Raw genomic sequence first — 15,223 nt, 5'->3', positions numbered from 1 at the left:
TTGTAGATATATAGTAGCTGACCAGAGGAGCATGCCTGTGTTTGATAAGGAATCGTGGGAAATAGACTACACACCTGGTTTTAGGTTCATTTCAGGAATGGTTTTAGGTTCATTTCAGGAATGGTCGCTAGCTATCGTGGGAGATTTCAGCAATTAATTCACAGGTCCCCCTGCTGGATCGAAGCCATATCTGTAACATTGTTGGTTTCCCTGTATAGATTGGTTTCTGTTAAGGGCAAAAGCCATTTAAGCAGCTTATGAAGGAGTTTATTGCCTCTCTTCCATCCCAAAGTCCATTATTGATGGGGGAAAATTGTAAATACACAACCAAGTGCAAATGTGTAATGGTAGTGACTTAATGATGTTAAGTAGGCATATAGAACCATTCGTACCATTAGATGCATTTTCTTTAATGTGTTGTCATAATCTGTAGAACTATATCATTCACACATAATAGGAAACTGAGATAGGTTTAAATCATAACTTAAGCTACTGATAATAGACCTCATCATTGCGCAAAATGTCTCAGGGTTAAAAGTCGCTAAATGTCTGTCTGTCCTTGGTTTTTGTTGTTTGGTTTGTTGGTGGGTTTTTTTGTTGTTTTTTTTTTTTGGGGTGGGGTAGAGGGAGAGCAGGGAGGGTGTGTGTATGAAAACTGTGCACACATGCAGCTCCTGTTCTTTGGCAAGCATTCATAATGAGTAAATTGCTGTGGCAAAGTCCATGTTTTCTAGCTTTTTGCGCTTCATTTTTCCAATTTTCCAGTTTTTCATGTCACAAGGGGAGGAAGTTGCAGAACACAGCCAGATTATACTTGGGTAGCAGCAATTACATCAGCGGCCCATCAGTAGCCTTTGCCACTTTCTAAAAACCAATACTTAAAAATTTATTATGCAACCAGAATTTTGGTCGATTTGTTTAGTTAATAAGGCCACTTCTGTTATTAACAGGCACACTCACTGATATTAATACATGGTATTGTCACTAGGATCTACAAAATCTCCTTTTCATTGGCTGAAGAAATCCCTCTGCTGGAACAGAATGCCCTCTCCTTGCTCAGAAAGACAACATAGCCATCGTGTTAAAATTTGTAAACTGGGGCCTTTATCACAAAGCGGCTAGGCAACATTTTTGTTTTGAATTTCTGAAAGTTTGCACAATGAATGAATTCACTTTCTCTGGTTTTGCAGATACTCCGAGTATGGAAGGGCCAGTTAGGAGACTGAGCAAAGTTGCTATGTGTAACAAACAAGTGCATCACATTCCCAGTGACATCACTGTGGAGATGCAAAAAAGGATCACCAGATTCTGAGACTAGCTGCACATACAACAGGAACAAGGGGTGAGAAACGCAGACAACTTGCTGGCATGAGAAAAAATTGGGAAAGAAGGCTCTTGTTAGAAAGGTAATGGAATAGTTTCCAACATCTAAAGTTTATATGCAGATGCAGATTCTAGGCAGAATAATGTCAAGGTCCCTGAGCAATAAACTGTACAGTGTAATACAGAACACACAAAAATCATGACTGTGCCTCTATAGGCTTTATATTCACAGATTTCACTTTAGCTTTAGTTTGCGCTTGGTATGCCAAACTGTACTGGGTACTTGAAAAAACATTTAGTTGTTAACCTTCAGAAGGTTTGATAGCATTGTTCCTAAACTTTTTGTTTTATGTGTTTCTAGTATTAATGAAGTTGTTTATTTAGACAGTGGTTGTCCACTTCATCATAAAGAAATGCCAGTTATTACAGAATGTTTTAAAGAGGAGTACAGCAACCAATCTGTAAGATCAAATACAACAGCATCCTCTGGTCACGGAAAAGTACACACCAAGATTTAAGTTTAATTTGGCATGTAATTTTTAAAAAAAGCAATCAACCCTTATCCCATGCAATCTGTATAATTAATCTGACATTATGCAACTGTATAAACCTATGGTCACCTAACATAAAGCTTGCTGAAGAATAAGCACCACCGGTGTCTGTAAAACCTCATAATACATATAAATGGCATGTTCCATAGCATTTATTTAGCCCGCAAAACACCCTATATATTAGCAATAAATTGCTCTCTAATACGGGCTCATCTGAACATGTATAGTCTTTCTAAATGTAGTCTTCTTGATTTGGATGGTATGGATGCTTCCCAGAAGTGTGAGTCAGCTCAAAACAACCAGTAGCAAAAGTTTACAGGATCCAAACCTTGCCAGAATCCTCACTTTCAGTTTCTCAAGTAATGGTGCAAAATGAGTATGTCACAAACTTGCTTAAATTGTTTGTAATATAAAAGGAACTATTACCTTGCCTTCCAAATGCATGTTCTACTTCAGCAGTTCCTGAGAACATAGCTGATTTTTCTGTGCAGGCCACACATCGTCTGGGACTTGCTTCTAAAATAGTGTCAGGAAAAGGTAAATGAGGTTTACCCAAGTATGTCAACAACTTCTAACCCATCACAAGCCACAGTTTCTGAAGAAGGTTCTGGTTTGTCTAGTGTCTTGTCAGTACCTGCCACTGTTAAGTAGTGTTTTTGACATTGGTGTGACCAAATTCCTCAAGACATTCAAAATTAGAGTTATATTTCTTCTAGTTAAAGCAGACGTTAAATCTTCTGGGAAGACAAATTAGGTGGCCAAGTTTTTTGGGGGGAAAGTACTCCTTATGCTAGGTTATGAAGGCAAGCGTTACCCGAGAACAGGTAGTCATATCCTTTGGAGAGTAATCAACATCCTGTGAAGAGAGCAATATAATTGTTTTGCATATAATAAATATGTTAAATACTTAATTATTTGAAGGACAACTGGAAAGAAGAAGAATGTCATTTTTGTGTTATGGTTATGTTTTCTTGACCACAGACATCAGTCTGAAAGTATCTGAAGCTAGAGTCAGAGTTTCTACTTCATGTAAAAAAAGCAGCTTTAAACCTGTTAAGCGGGCAGGTTTAATTGTTACTAAAGTACTTTAGAGCAGGTGATCCCAATCCTTTATATTTTACAGGGAACATTTTTGTGAAGGGTAATATTAACTAGTTCTCTTATTCAAGTTCATCTTTTATTTCTGTATTATAAGGATGCAAACCTTTATTCTCTGCTGCTAGAAAAAGAGAAAGCACCAAGCAAAACAAATTGCTGTGTAAGCAAAACACTCCAGTGCATGTGTTTTACATCTCTCCCCTTGGAACAGACAGATTGTAAGACCACCAGCCATATGGTAGATGGTGGTGACATTACTCAGTCAGGAGTCAGGTGCAGCTACATGGACACGACAGAGCTGTTCAGTCCCATGGTTGCTACTGTATGACATGAGCAGGATCATGCCTGCCAAGCCAGCCTGTGCTACCAAGGAGAGGGAGGTTGAGTGGGAAGGGACTGGAGTCTTTTAAAGCTCACCCTCCTGTTAAATATGTACTTTCCTCAATAACATTCATGGAAATTTTTTAGATCCTATAGCAACGAGTGAATATCTTGCAAATCTTTCAGTATTAAAACCTTTTGAAAATAAGTGTATAATACTAACGAATCAAAATAAGAGCCCTTGACCTGTGTTTTGCACTCATCTAGCAGGGGTGTGTATGACTTAATAAAACACAAGACTCTGGAAAAAAAAAAAGCAGGCTTAGTGTTTATGTGTCTGTATTTTATCTCTTTGCACCTGTATCTCCTCCCTTCATTTTGAATAATGACCAGGGCTAGGCTGAAACTGACAGGGAAACCCATGTTCCAAAGAAGCAATACAATATTATAATTTAAAAATCCGTTTGTTAGAATTGGAAGCTGGAGGGGCATTAGGCAGGAACAGCCTGAAGAAAGTCAGAAAAAAGAGCGAGGTTATCTTTCACACAAGTGAGGATTTGGGAACTTTCCTATTAACATCTATGTTCAATGCCGTCTTGCAGAAGCAGTCTTTAGAGACTAAACTTTTCCTACAATGGTAGCACCACCTGTATGTTCCAGTAATTTGCGCTGAACAGGGATTCAGCTATGCAGACAGTGCAAGGTGTGCATGAGAGTTCAGCCATGGCATAAAGCTTTTGCAAGACTACCTCCTGTTGAAAACAGTGTAGCCTGTTTTCTTTGTTCCAGTGCTGCAAGTGGCTTCAAAGAGGTGAAAAATAACACAGAAGTATCTACTTTTCACATTAGTGCATCTCCAGTGGTGCAAATATGCTACTGGTCCAACTTTTTTTTTTTTTTTTGAAAAAAAGGGCTGTTACAGCCTCCTTTGCCTTGAGTAAACTGATTTTTGTTTAGATGGTGAAAGTACAAAATCAAGCATGCTGGTGTTATGAAAGAGACATTTGTTTGATCTGGAGATCATGTTTGGAGAACCACTGTATTACAGTAGGCTCACTCGCCACAAGTGTTTGTCAGGGAGATTTCAAACAAACCTGTGCTCTTTATTTGTGCCCATAATAAAGTAATTAAAAATCAATTAATATGCAGAAAAAATGGACCAATATAAGGTGGTGGTTCTGCATTGAGTACTATAAAATCTGTGCATGCTGGATTTCCTGGCAGTAAAAATTTGATCTGTATTGGTGTGAGCACACGGCTGCATTTTTATCAAATCAGCCAGAGCATATGTTACAGTGTTTATTCGGATTTTATGCCAGCTTTCTGTCAGTAGAGGAGGATAAATTATGCCTGATCCAGCATAAAGTTAGAGTGGTACAATCAGACAATATCTTGTCTGATAGGAACTCTCCTGGGACAAAATTATTTCTTGGAGCTATTTACTGTCTCGCAGAATGATAGCCTACCACCCTTATATGCTGTAAACCCTACATTGTCCTAAGACAAATCTTTTTCTCATCAGAGCATGTCTATATCTGATTAGCTGAAGTAGTCTGACAGTTTTTTCCTCAGAGGGAAAGAAGGGGAGAGTCACAAATTCAAATTGTATTTTACACCTTAGGCAAATACACAAATGTTTCAGAATATCATTTGTATAGAAATCTCAAGTGCACTTGTGTATAAGTGTAAATAATGAGATGGGAAAAAATGAGTCGTAATGATAATTAGGAACAAAATTCTTGAAATTATGGGGTGAAGTTCAGGCCCATATTATGAAAGAGAAAAGATTTGATTTTGTGATTCCCACTATGTTTTTTCTTTTAAATATGCAGCTGCTGTGTCATATTATGGATCTTTGGCATTTCATTCTGAAGATGAATTGTCATGACACTAGTTACCAGAGGCGAAGATAGTAAACAAGAACATTACAGTGTGAACCAGATGATTTTTGAGATTTCCTGAGTCTGAGGGCCGAATCTGTCAGTGCATGTGTATGGAGTTTACTGACTTTGATATAAAATTGGCAGAGGTTATTTAAGATTTTGCTGGAATTTTGTCAGTTGTCATTTAAATTCCATTAGAATTTATGAATTTACTCTTGTCGCTGCAGTATTGTCTGTCTTTGGCTGGAGACTGTAACTGGCTGCAATTCGGCATTCAATGACAGCACTGCTTAACATTGTTTAGGCAACCTTGGCTACTCATTTCTGCACCTGCAACTGCAGTCTTTAACTAGGCCAGCACAGCAATTTTTTTTGGGTGCATAGCAGACTAGCTCATGGAACTGATTTAACTGAAGAATAGCAGGGATTATGAAAACTGGCACTGACACTGTTGTGGTTTTTTTCCCTCCAAACTACGTAGTGTATGAAAACAAATGGAGCTGGGAACTTGGAGCAGACTTGGCAAAAGAGTATGGTGGTGTGAGATAAACTGAAAGAAGGATTTTTCCTGACAAACTCAAGGTAAGAGCACACCTGTACTGCCATTCCAGGGAATAAGTTAAAGTAGAAAAACGTATCCTGAAGTAGATGCAGTCGTATGAGTACAGAAATACTTTTGAAAAGTATAGCATGTACTGGGGGCTGTAAGTCAGCTTTGTTCTGGTATAACCACATCTATGCCAGTTGTGCTGGTGTAGGAGTGTTAATAAAAATGTTCTGATAACTGACAGTTGTGCTAATAAAACTTTTACAGTACAAGAGCCCTAAAAATTGGAATCATTAGTAACTAACATAGCCGTCTAATGTAAACATCACACAGCTCAAATTCAGCAATAATTCCTATTATGTAGACCTTATTTAAGAGTTTGTAGAGCTGTAATTCTGCTAAGATGGCACTTTGTGTGAACTCAGAAGTTCCTTTTTAGAAGCTGAAGAGCTGTTCCATTCCTCTTGATACATTTTGGTGAACTTCCCAAAACTGTTCCTAGGACAGCTGAAGCATCTTTTAGTGTTCTACTACTATTTCTTTGACCACTACCACCTCTTAAAAGCTTATGTTTGTTCTCAGGATGGGACCAGATTGTACTGAAAGATTGGTATTTCAATAGAGTTTCCTGTGGAGGCATAACCTAGACTCTTGGCAGCGAACCACTAGTTAGTTCATACAAAGCACTTGCATTATTTGCTCTAGATGCAGATTTGGGCTCATGGCCATTCAGATGTGATCTGTACTAGCAGTGCTATTTTGACTGCAATCACATCACGTTCTGTGCAAGTATTAAATGTATACAAGAAGAGAAGGTAACTTAAAACAGGCATTGGAGTTGAATTTTGCAAAAAAGTGATGCTTCATAAAAGCTCATAAATAGAAAACACTTGCAAGAGAAAGTTGATGTACTAATTTCAATTCTGATGATACCTAGCAGTTTGCTGTGTATGTAAATATTTAATCCAAAATGTGATTTGTGTGTTTGACTTCCACCTGCGAGAGAAACAAGAGCCATCTTACGTGCAATGTGCCAGTGTGCTCTAGTTGAACCTGCTTTAGCAGGTGGGTTGGGATAGATGATCTCCAGAGGTCCCTTCCAACCCCAACCATTCTGTGATTCTGTGATTACAGTACACTTGGGACTGAATGAGTCCAGCTACTAAGCAGCAGACATTACAGAAGCATTCTCTTAGATAGGCTGGTTTCGATGTTCAGAGACTCAAGGAGCAACCACCAACTCTAAAGCAAAGAAACTACTGAAGACTACTGAGTGTGGTTGCCCCAGATACTACAAGGAAGGTCGGATCTCCTTGAATGACAGGGCCTGTTAATTTGTGATAAACCTGATGGGAATGGCAAATTTATATAATATCTTTAACTATTAAAATCATAATTAATTTCGTAATACGCTGACTGTTACTTCATTGTAATACTCTTGGAACTGTACCTACATAGAAAATTTTTATATTCCCACAACAGCTGTGCATATAGTTTCCACACTTGCCTAAACAACTTGCTTTTGTTTGCCACTCTGAAGTCACAGTGGCTGGATTAAATGTTAAAATGCCAGTTTGCAGCCAGGTTTACTGTCTCTATGTGTGCATACCCTAGGAGTCAGCATTTTGACTTAGCTCTCATTTGTGCTTCCCAGAAGTGCTCTGCTGAGGTCCTAAGTCTTCTTGCGCTAAGGAAGAGGCAAAAGTACAGGAAAAACTGGAATTCAGACTTTTTGAGGGAACTTGTGAATTGATCTGGGTCACAGGCAGGCTTCATGCAACATCACATTGGAGCAAAAGGCACAAAGATGTCCAAAAAGAACGAATAGGTTCTGGGCCTTGATCAGAATTCAAACTAAATAGGATAGTTTTAGAGTGTATTGACAACTTACTCTTCCATTTTGAACATGGACAATGTGGAGGAGCATAGCAAGTGTGGTGTGACTGAGGAATGCTTGTATAACTATGTCCCCATATCCCTCAGATATGGACATAGTCCTTTATTCCTTCTTGCTGTTTACCTTCCTCCCAATGTCCCTATGGCTGGCTGGTCTTCTCTCAAAGAAATACTCTGGCTGTAAGCTGTACTGTAGAAGAATCTCTTAAGAACCATGTCCATTGTAAGTCATGTGGATTAGGTTTTGTGATGTGGATTAGCTTTTTTGAATGCTGCTTACCTCTCTTTAAGTTACTGTCATGCTTACCAGCTCCAAATGACAGTGTCTTTCTGAGTAGTAAGACAGGAAGCCACAACTTTTTTTCTCTTTCATTCCAAGTTCCCTCTTCAGCCCTCTAGGAAACTACACATTCTTAACACATGCTTAAAATTTTGACAGTGGCTTCAAATGGTGACCTGTAAGAGCCAGATCATTTGCTGGTAGTTTCTGCAGTGGACTAGACACAGTTCTCTATGCTCCCATGCCAATCGTATCAGCCTCCAGAACATGCCCTGTCATCAAAACATATATGAGTAAGAACATTTTGATCACACAAGAAATAATTCATCGTTACACAGTAATGTCTATAGAACTTTACCAATGCATTTTTTATCAGTAAAAACCTAATTAACCTTTTTTTTAGAGATTAAAAAAAACCACAACAAACCCTTACATTTTACTAGTAATGTGCAAATGTGCAGAAACATTTTACACAATGCAATTTATAATTATATACAATTATTATAACTGTTATGCTGTTAATTCCCAGTGGTACCAGCAATGGTATTGGCACAACTAACTTAGGATTTGCTCACAAATGGATGAAAAAGAAATTCCCCAAAACAAAAAATGCTTGGAAAGGATCTAATGTAAGGCAAACCCCCTTTCTGATTTCCTGAGTAGGTCTCTAAGGCCTTCCACTGTTATAGAAAATTAGTATAATAGTGTTCTTGTAAATAAGGATGATTACTGAATTGCATTTAGTTATGGCCTTGTTTTCCCTACGTCAAGGCTTCACGTGGGCTTTGTACTGGTATAAGCAATATTTAGAGAACAGAGAATGAGAACATGCCCTGTTCTACAAATAAGCCCGCATTTCCTTCACTGCCCTGATGCAACTACTAACAGTATCAGAGCTACAGACATTTCCTAAATTTCCAAAGCATATGAAATGAAAGGTGGGAAAAGACATAAGATCTCCACAATCTGGAAAGACACTCAAAAACTAAAATCAATATCTTCTCCTTTGCTAGTATAAAATCTGAAAATTGAACAGTAACCCTTCACCTTTTTGGTTTTGCTTCTAGGCTCCGAGATCCTCAAAACCACCTGTATTATCTAGTGCTTTCATGGCAAACTTCAGTGGGGAACTAATTTTTTTTTTTTAAGTAAATTTTTTATGAACTTATTACATTCTTGAAGAAAGGAGAAAGTAGTTTTGTCTCTTCTAAATCTGCTGCTCTGGTCTCTTTTTTTTTTTTTCAGTCTTGTATTCTGATGTTAGCAGAGCACAAAAGGCAGGAAATTGTGAGTTGGGACACCATAGACTTAGTTTGGGAAACCTTCTGGTCTTCTGGTTCTTACAGCCAGAGAGGATTTTGTGCAGTGCAGTCCAAAGAGACTTTGGACATGATCTTAGCATAGCTCCCACTGAGGAACTGAGCTGAGGAGTATCTTTTGCTGTAGGCAGTCAGAAGGGTCAAGGTCTGCATGTATACTTCAGTGGAACCCAAATTCAGTGTGTTTTACTTCTGTTTTCCCTTAGGCTGGTGATGTACCATCAGGTGCTAAGAACACTGCTGTTTCTCCAATCCTTGCCCTGCTCCCCGAAGAGCAGGCAAATTCTTTCACGAACATTGTGAAAGGATTGCTGGTGCCTCAACTAACTGCAGTACATAAAGTCATGGATCAGAGCCCTGGAGCTGGCCAATGCACACACAGGTATGCAGTGCCAAAACAGCTACAGTAAAGGTATTGTTCCATGCACACTTTTCCCAGCAGCAGCCTGTTTTAAGGCGTTCCCAGTACCCACCTCAACTGCCAGCTGCTTGTTCCTGACACCTTTTCAGCTGTGCCAACACAGCTGTTTATGTGGATGTTAGTGAACTGAATCAGGAAATTAATTCAGGTTAAATGACCTAACAGTGTTTTTTTTGCAGAATTTTTCTTTAATACCTGTTTAATTCCCTGGGCCTGATTCACAGTATGGTCTTACAGATGGTTGTGTTGATAAAACTAATATGGCTGTCAAGAGAACATGACAGGCAGGAAAAGAGGGAAAAATTGTTTGAAGTACCTTAAGTCAATATTGCTACCAAAGGCAATGTAGCTTAAAAGTTACAGCTTTGTGGTGTTGCTACTGACAGCTGAGCTAAACTACTGCTGTTGCTCAGAGTCTAGTGTCCAGCTTATCATCAACCTTAGCAATGCTGACACATCCATAGGTATACTCCTAGCAGTTTGCTCATCAGCAGTGATAAGCTAAAGGTTAAATTAAAAGAAGGTAGTTGCCAACTCTGCACTATGGATACCTGCTAACTTCAGGACTGATAATCTTGCAACATCTTCTGTCAATTCTCATGGTCTTAGTTCAGTGGAAAATAGTTTCTGGAGTGGCACTGAATGATGTGCAGGTTTACCATATGCTTAATCCAGAGTAACAATGGGCAGCCAGTGGAAAGAGCCAATTCAGTCAATTCTACTCTTCCCTCAAACTTAAATACATCAAGTGATGGCATTTCTCTTGCACCAGTTCAAACAACCATGCAATGCAAGAAGAGTTATTTTCCTTTGAGAATCAGATGGAAAATAAATTGAAGGGATTAGGAAAAGCAGAGGTTAATGAGCTAATCCTTCAGTGAGGATATATCTATAGAAACACTTAAAAAGGGATCCCTCATAAGCTTCCAAATTTTTTAAAAAGGACTCCTTGCCCTTTGCAAACCCAATACTGCTGAATTTGCAACACTCTTCGGGGTTGTGAAACATAATCTGAATTAACAGTGTATTTGAAACTGAAGTTCTTACTTAAATTTTTGTGTTAATTTTAATCTGCCACTGATGTCACACAAATGTGGAGCAGGAATAATTTTACTGAAATCACCAGCACGGCTGTGTCCCTTGAAAAGTTAAATGCACCTATCTAAAATACATACAAAATGTTACTAAATCATGTCAGCATTTAATACCCACTGACACTCATATTGCAGCGGTTTAAATTACTGCAATATGAGGCATCAGTGAATAAAATTACACTAGAATAAAACTCTTGTGTCAGAATCTGATCCCATATAAGTGTTTTGTACTGTTGTTTTAATGGAACATTGCAAAACTGAAGAATCATTAGTAGTTGTGCCAATGCTTTAGCATTTAAAAGGTCCTATTTTCTGTTTCCCCATAGTCCCTTTATGCTACTCCATTAGTTTAAAAAGGCCATAAAGAGAACACATTTAGTCATTTGGGAATATTTTCATTTTTGTGTTGCTCTTGCCTTTGGCATAGTAGATATGTTAGGTTGTGGCTGAGGAGAAAGGGTCACGGCTGGCTCGCCTCTCTGTTCCAGCTATTCTTGGTTGCTGGAACAGCTCCTAGGGGCCCCAGGCTGCCAATTGTACTAAAATTGCTGGTAGCCTTAGGACTATTCAAGGAGTAATTAGCTACCAAATGTGGGTAATTGTGACAGAGTCTAGCTAATACTACCTGTGTCTGAACAGACTAATTAAAGGCTGCATACATGAGAAGGAAAAAAAACCTCTTCTTTTAAAGAAACGAATTATTAGAAGAGAATATTTGATCTAGTGTATATATATACATATATAAAAGTTCTATTCCTTCTAGTAGAATCCTAGTAGTTTTTGCTAATTAAACTTGGAAAATGGAGCACAACTAGAGTTTTAAAATTAAATACTTTCACAGTGGGAGCCTTCATATTCTGCTTTTTGATTTCAAAAAGCCATTTTATATTTTTTACAAAAAAGTTGTTCAGTGCAAGAACATTTAAAAATTATTCTTGCCTATATAAAATCAGGAGTTTTGTTTCTGCTATCAGAGATATTTTTAATTTTAAGACCAGTTGGAGACATATTATCATGGGTGCCTAAGCTCTGTTTCTCCCTCTTTACAAAATGAGATGGGCAGGGAGAATAATCATCTACTGGTTTGACAAGACTGCAGTTCTCCATGCATCAGTATAGCTGTAATTGTTTCCTACATGTGTCTGTCATAATTTGTACCTGTGCTCCTGCCTTCTGCTGCTCTTACAATCAATTGTGAGCAGTACCATTCCATCCCATGTATGTAATGCATGTCTTAGGTGGTATTTAGATATTTGCTAATACAATCATAAAATCTCACAGCTCAGCTGAATTTTCCGTGCCTCTAGCTGTGCTTCAGGAAATAGCAGATTTCTTAGCTGCAGGAGTCCCATAGACAGCTGATTATATCTACCTCTTTCATCTGAAGTAGATTACAATTAGAACAACCAGAATGAGGCCCTCACAAGAGCAGCAGATTCAGAAGAAAACAGTTCCCTTTACTTCTTCCTGCTCAGCTAAAATAGATTATTTTAGAACATGAGAAAACGCTTCCTTGTGTTCTAAGATACTGCAGTATCACTAATGCCCTCTCAGCTGTTCTTCGGGTGCCATAGCCACCAGTGGTCTCTGTGTCTTTCTCAGACTTAGACTCCTTAAGTGTCTCTCAGATACAGCAAGCAACTTCTGGTCTTCTGCCTTGTCCTTTATCCATAGCTGCTAATTTTGGTGAAGTCTCTCTTTCTCCTCTATCCAGATGGACTGACTGAAAGTCTACATTTAAGATGTAGTGCTCTGGAATACACAAATTATCTCATTACATACAGCAGAACTGCATCAGGCTTGGTAGCTGTTTATGGCAGTAATCAGTGACCAAATGTAGAATCCCAAGCTGTCCATTAATGCTATTTTTGCTAAGAAGACAGATAGAAAAGCTGTAATTATTTAGAAAGAAAGCCAGTTCCTTTTCTACCTGCAGAAAGGGACAAACCATGCTATCTTAGTCTGTCCAGAGAGCAGAGAACTGAGAACTGCGAACTGACATGTGTGCAAACACTGCAAAGTTCAAATCTGATTGAATTCCAGACATTTTACAGCCAGGAATACAGATGTTACCTCACCATGGCAGCTGCAATTCCTTTTTTATAGACTGCTTCAAAGAGCAGCTGATAAAGCCTAATCTCCCTGTTTAAATATATTCTTACCCCATGTTGTGAAAGTGGATTAGAAATAACATATTGCAACTGTTCCTCATTCTCCAGAACAAAAGGAAACAAAGCACTGTTATTTAATGCAGCCTTTGTCTAGAACAGGCAGTTTATGATTGTCTTTTGGATACAAATCTGGTGATCAGCAGAGTTTGTGGCTAATACTTGCTCTTCTCTATCCTCTCTGTTGATTTCCACTTGAGAATTCATGTAGGTGAGATGTTCTGTGTTGATGTGTGAGCCCCCATGGAAATGTGAGGACATGGTAGCGGATTCTCCTGCTCCTTGAAGTGAGAATTTGAGTGACCTGACTGGCAACTCATGAAGAGATTCTGAGGTAAAGAGCAGCAGTGATACTGATTTAGCAGGACAGTCCAATCTGAAATAGTCTTCAGGTGGTTTTAACTGGTTTTAAGGCTGAGGGTGAAAGTTTTGTGCATGATGTATGTGGAAAGATGGCAGAAGGCCCAAGACACAGGATTTCAAGAAGTCTCTTTGTTTTCAGTCTTTATAACAGCAATACATATTTTGTAGTCCTTGCTATTAACAATTGGAAACATCTTAAAAATGAAAGGCAATCATTGCAGCTCAAAGGAGAGGAAAGAAGTGGAAATTGTTCTGTAGCCTCATCACTCTTTTGTATAATTCAGGAAAGAAGAACCCAAAAATAGGAATGACGGTATGTTTACATTTTCTAAAAGTCTGTCAGATGGTGCTATGGTGCCTCTGCTACTTGACCTAGAGGCATTCTAGCTGAGGCAGTGAAAATACAGTCATATAATCTACATTTTAGAAATACCTGTCATTGTTCATCATTATTCACATAACTTTGCATAGATGGAAGTAGGGGCTTCTGTGTGAGTACTACCTTGCAGTAGAAAATGAAGGCCTGATAAAGTAAATTTATGTGTGACACATGCATCTTCCATCTGGAGGCATGAAAAAAGACCACACAAAGTTTTATAAGATAAATCTGTGGTTTGGGTTGGTTTTGTTTTTGTTCTGTTTTCAGTTGACAGTAATTAGCAGCTCACATGTAAGGAAACGAAATATTTTTTTCCCTCCCTGCATTCAGATGCAGAGCTGGATTTCCTATACCTACAATTGGTCATAATGTCATTAAGATGTGTTCATCATTTGTTTCTTTTTACATGGGAGGATTGTGTCCTGTTTCCTATCCTGCCCAATGAGCCTGACATTCTCTTCTCTTTAAGTGGCACAAGTGCCTGACCATTTACTTTATTCTAGCTCTCATCCAACAGTGAAATGTTAGCCTGATGACCAGCACACACCTCAGAGAGATCTGTGTTTAACCACATTTGGCCAAAGCAGGAATTAAACTGGATTTCCGACCTCTGATAAAGGACTAATACCATTTTGTAAGTTGAGATGTTATCACCATGGTGTTCTCACCTGCTAGATCATGTTAGCAGAGGACACTTATCCATCCTGACTTCTTTCTGGAAATTCTGCATGGTGACACCCAAGTAGATGGAACAGACCACCTACAGCCCTGCACTGAGGTTTCCCACTGTAGGCAAGTACTTCCTAGGACAGTGGCTTCAAGAAGCATCCCGATCAGCTCACTAGTCGCTTTGGATTTAATTTTGAGGCATGCAAGTGTTCAATGTGTCAGGAGCTTAAGCGTGAAAATGGATCTCTGGATTCCAGACTCACTCACACCTCATTATACTTAACCTAACTGCTACCTAAGACCTCTGCACAAATTGTCATGGAGTTGCTGCTGTGTTCTCTGAGGTGACTGGTTGTAACGTGGTCTTGTTCAGGAAACTGAATGGCTATGTCATGACATGGTGGTGTTTTACAGTATGGTGCCTTGGCAAAGAAGAGCAGAACTTTCAGAAAAAAGCTGGAGGAGAGGACAGGACAGCTGCTTTCTACGACTGTGCAAACTTAAACTGCCTTAAGCTGCTTGTAAAACCGCAGTTAGAGTCTTTAGGTATTTCTAGGGAGAAGCATTTTTCTATTTTTAGATTAAATGACATTGCCACTCCAGTTTATCTGAGTAGTGCTGCTACACAATACTGTTATATTTAGAAATCACTGAACTCCTTAATGCAAGAATGTATTTTGAAAAAGATCGCAGTACCCTTCTCTGTTTTATTAGTACTATGAGTCTTGTAATTTATGCTAGACCACTATATTCCTTTTTAATTACCACACACACGAATGTGCGTCTTCCCTATGTAACTGTGGCATTCGTTTCCATCAATCTTTGTCTCAAGTACGCGTATAAAGACTATTCCCTTGCTTCTCAGTCGCTATTAGCTCTGAGGCTCTGGATCGTGGCTAAGGAAAATGCAT

General features: G+C 38.7%; 1 long non-coding RNA gene across 1 annotated transcript in view; it reads left to right on the top strand.

The window, feature by feature from the left end:
• The window catches only part of LOC139827836 (uncharacterized), a 38,464-nt gene that overhangs the window by 5,895 nt on the left and 17,346 nt on the right, over positions 1-15,223 (top strand). Inside the window, exons 2-4 of the long non-coding RNA XR_011738889.1 lie at positions 1,191-1,406; positions 5,658-5,758; positions 9,425-9,600. This is a non-coding gene — a long non-coding RNA (uncharacterized lncRNA). The remainder of the gene's footprint in view (positions 1-1,190; positions 1,407-5,657; positions 5,759-9,424; positions 9,601-15,223) is intronic.

This window comes from Patagioenas fasciata, chromosome 4 (assembly GCF_037038585.1).
Source record: "Patagioenas fasciata isolate bPatFas1 chromosome 4, bPatFas1.hap1, whole genome shotgun sequence".
Lineage (NCBI taxonomy): Eukaryota > Metazoa > Chordata > Aves > Columbiformes > Columbidae > Patagioenas > Patagioenas fasciata.
Note: the sequence above shows the minus strand (reverse complement) of the source record. Positions and strands in the feature narration are given on the sequence as shown.